The sequence below is a fragment of the Cibotium barometz genome, chromosome 1 (assembly GCF_041138505.1).
Source record: "Cibotium barometz isolate CiBa-2024 chromosome 1, ASM4113850v1, whole genome shotgun sequence".
Lineage (NCBI taxonomy): Eukaryota > Viridiplantae > Streptophyta > Polypodiopsida > Cyatheales > Cibotiaceae > Cibotium > Cibotium barometz.
Genome location: NC_141046.1, coordinates 20,339,937 through 20,344,479, shown reverse-complemented (window position 1 = coordinate 20,344,479; position 4,543 = coordinate 20,339,937). Strand labels below are relative to the sequence as shown.

Sequence of the window (4,543 nt, the reverse complement as noted above, 5' to 3'; positions counted from 1 at the left end):
AATTAGTCTCACTCTTCTGACAATTTGGGTAACAAAGCAAGTACCTAAGAGTCAAACCCAACCCTAGCCACCATGAGCAATTTCGAAGCTACCCCACACATTGCTCCAACCAACTCAACTCTACACCTCCAGCCATAACCCTTCCATCAATCAGCACCATCCTCCACGAGATCCCCTACTTCATCCACATTTCATCCCTCAAGCCTACAACTTCTCCCCCAACTCAACCACCTCATCAACTGCATCCATGAGATCCCAGTCTCGAGTCATTCCATGAGGGGCCAAATCTCAATTAGACTACTCAAGAAGAAGCGAGTGAAGATGATGGGAAGGACCTTGTTTGTCCATGAACAAGCTCACATACACACCCATCATGTGGGATCTCACAATCTAAGGCACCTTCTATAACCTCCTAGATACTCCCTTCGACATGGCCAAAATCTACCTGCTGGTGAATCAACGCATGGGTCACCTATTTTCCCAATAGAAGATTGACCACCCATGGCACATCAGAGGAGGATGGCACGACACACTAGAGGAGGATTGCACTTTATTGATCCCAAAGACCACCTAGCCTATAGGTCATATAGGTGCTATCACCAAATGTGGTAGGAATACATGGCTACACCTAGATTGACCCAAGTACATGCCAATCAAAAGAAGATGGTCATGGTGCAAGTTCTTCACATGGAAGGAAAAAGACCCATCTACAACTTCCCATATATTGATGGCCCCACACCCACCACAGAGATGTGGCTCTAAATAAAGAACTCCAATGGCCTTAGTACACCAAGGTGTGTAACCCTAATATCGTAGCCACACGTCGGTTCTTCCAACTTATCATCCTCATCCTTGAGGATGAGCCTAAGAACCAATGAGAGTGGCTAGTCTTTGATCTCAATGAAGGTCCCAAATTCAACCAACAAAAAGATACAGCATGGTTAAATACTTCCACGACCACAGATTGGTCACTTTCAAAGACATGCTAAATACCAAGTTTTGGAAAACCATTAAAATCATGCACATGTCGCTAGCTTCCCCGCAAGCCCTTCATCACGTCTTTCTATGAGACTAGTAGTATCTTTGGAATCAATGTGGGTTGTAAGTCTCACCCTAGGCCATGCCTAATCTTTCCAAATTCTTTATGAGCACAAAGTCAGTACAAAACTGTTATCAGGGGTACTGCACAAACTACATGAATAAAGCATTGAAGAAAGCATAATTAAAAGAGTCAAAGAAAGCAGTGTGTTGGAGTTTTCACTCACTAGAAGGATCTTCTACATGGGCACACCTTTAGCCCCATGCCCATGCACGACACCCGTGATACACACATAGGCTGTGCATTTAGTAGACACACAAGCATCACTCTTTTAAACGCATGCATTAAGTCTCATGATTGAGACAGTCATCCAGATCATGGTAGGCATAAGCCTGGCCTATGGTGTGACCAATTGCCTAGAATCTCCTCAAATCAATAAAACAACCTCTCATGGATCTATTTTCAACCACACCAACTCATGGTCCACCTTACCTTTATCTCTAGTGCTCAGTAAGACAAAATACATCCCTTGAGCCACAAAGACCACCGAGCTCCATTGGCAACTATGGGCAAAGCCAGATGCTATACATCAACAATCTAATGATGATCTTGACTCACCAAGAAAAGGGATGTTTAGTAAATGTTAAAGAGAGCAGTAAAGAGAGTCAAAGAAAGTCGTTGAGTTAGAAGAATACACACAAGGGCACACCTTTTGCTCATTTCCCATGCAGACCACCTATATTTTTCTCTCATGTATCACTTTTTTTCACATCTCATATCTCATGATGTATATAAACACATTCACCTACAACCAACCTCATCGCTTGGAAACCCTTGACTTTGTAGGTCCCTCCAAGTGCCTTCATGTATATAACCTTTGCTTCAACTTCATTCCATGCGCCCAAATTTGCCATCGGTAATATATTTGCCCCCACGATAAAGCCTTATATCTCAACATCATGTTGTGAGATCAAGGCATAATATCACATCATGCCAAGAAGACCCAAACTACCATCTTAGTGTTGGCCTTTCTTAGGTCTTTTGTGTACTCTCTTACCACCTCATGTACTATAGAGTTATCCTCATTGTATTAAGGTGACCTTATATCCATGGTTCTATATCGGATCCATTGTAAATGATAACTATTGAGTCACTTTTACCACTTTCTTAACCCATCTTCTTCAACTATATTTAGAGGCTAAAGTCGATAAGTGAACATCTACCTTGTCTTTGCCCAGTTGTTGGGTTTGTCTTGAGTTAATACATTTAATGGGGCAACAATATTTACTCATTAAGTGAAGGCTTGTCACACAGGATTGGTAGTAGTTGTTGCTTCTTCACTTGATTTGTATAAACAATCCTTGATTAAATAGTCTACTCTGCATTTAGTACATGTGAGTGCCAAAGCTATACTTCTTGTTATTAAACCTAATTGTGGTGTTAGCAGTAATTTTAAGTAGGCACTCCATAATTTGATGAGTCCTTGGTAAAAGGGCCCTCTGAACTATTGCATTCATCTCAAGTCCCTTCTATTGCTCTAAAATACAAGCATAGGTGTGGTTCCTTATAGAACATTAAAGTTTGGAACTCTATCCTACGTCTCCTCATAATAGCCATTGTTGAGGATCTTGACTTTCCTCTAGTGGTTCTTTGATAAAGACTTGGTTAATTAGGGTAATCTTTGGTGGGGGTGGTTGTGGTAGTACCCTGTACATGCCTCATCTATAGTTTTTTCCTTATGTATGTATAGGTCTAGGTGCCACATTATTTTATACAAGTGGTGGAGGTAAAGGTAAAGCTAAGGTAGGCCTTGCTACTAATTATGCTATTATATGATTGGGGACCATGTATACACATAGGACCTTCTTGGTTCCCGAAGCATAATTTGCACAATAGAGCAATGGTCTATGTCTTAAATGAGGGAATTCTTTGCTCGTAGGAAATTTTTTACATATTAAAAACCAAATAATCTCTCATATTAGATATAGGTGAGCATTTTTTGAAGGCTCCCTTTGTACCTCCTTTAGCTTAACCTTTTCTGGTTGAGTTTAATTCATCAATGGTCACGTCCTTCACCTATTTTTTCATAGTGTCACTAGACATATGGACCGATGAGGGAGTCTTAATCTCGTTTGGTTGTGGAAGTCCTAATATATTATCGTCAAATTCTATGGCTAACTTTTAGTATGCATCTAGCAAAGCCATCTTGGATAAAAGCAAATAATAATGCATTTTAGGATCTCTTACTCCCTTTTGGAAACACAGTAACAATTTCTCATCAACAATTACTCATTGGTCAACCTCTCTTGTAGTTTACACCAAGAGTTCAAATTTTGAGTCGAGGGACATAATATGCCATCAATTTGTGCTCTTACTGCTTGATGTTGTAGATCTAGGCCGCTGGTGCCACTAGGCCTTCACCTAACAACCTGAAGTTTCAAATTGTTCTTTCCATCATACTCGAGGGCATCAAGTAGGATCCCAAGAAGTATCACAAGGTGAAGGACAAACTTGTTGATGTGTCAAAGGAGACAACTACTAGGAAGCACACCTCTACCAAATGCAAGCCAATGGATCTTTGCTCCATTGTCCTGCCACATTAATGTGCATGACTGATTGACTAAGCAATAACCTCTATGGATGTCATCATTCTCTACTTAATGGACTCATGAGGGTCACTAATGTCATGATAGTTTGTACAATGGCTATTGTTTATGGCTACGGGTGATCTTGGTGTTAAGGGTTGCACTACTACTATAAAAATTGTAGGGGCATGAATTCATGAGATGGATCCCATATGTGCTTCGCAAGCCTTGATGGAAAGACTTTTGTCTTGACTCTCGAAGATGTTATCAAGACTGTTGACATCTTTGTCACTACTACTACTATTCACAAGAATGTTATCATGGTGGTAAGCCACATGAAGAAGAAGAAAAACAATGCCATTGTTTGTAGTATTTGCCACTTTGCCAATGAGTTTGACATGCATGGGTTGGAGCCCTATCCTGAAGTAAAGAAAATAACCATAGACCCTCAAACTAACCATTGGTGGGTGTTCCCTATATTGGCATTATTGTCTTGGCCGAGGGAAGGTTGATGAACTTGGGTTCTTCCACCACTGGACACCCCTTGTGTTGTGATGTCTTGCTCTTTCAATCAGCCAGCTAGAGTTGTGGAAGGAACAAAAGTTTGACAAGTATGCCAAACAAGTGTATGTTTTTCGATAGCAATTGGATGTAACACGAACCACCACTTCTCCAATAATTCAAGCCCTAGCTATTCACCATCAAGACCTGGCCTCACCAAAACCTTCGCATGCATATCCACACTATAGCCAACCAAGTTTGAGGGTCTATGGTTATTTTCTTTGAGGGATCGATCTACAATGAGATGATAGGGCAAGGTGATAGGTAGCTTTGAGTAACCTTGATGGTAAAAAGCTTCTTAAGGCAGCATGGAAAGTGATAGGTGATGTAGAGGTTCTTCATGCTAGCCCCTCTGTTG

At 40.9% G+C, this 4,543-nt stretch overlaps 1 pseudogene; it reads left to right on the top strand.

The window, feature by feature from the left end:
- Positions 1-430: 430 nt before the first annotated feature.
- LOC147641709 (adenosylhomocysteinase 1 pseudogene) lies at positions 431-4,266 on the top strand (annotated as a pseudogene).
- The last annotated feature ends 277 nt before the right edge of the window (positions 4,267-4,543 follow it).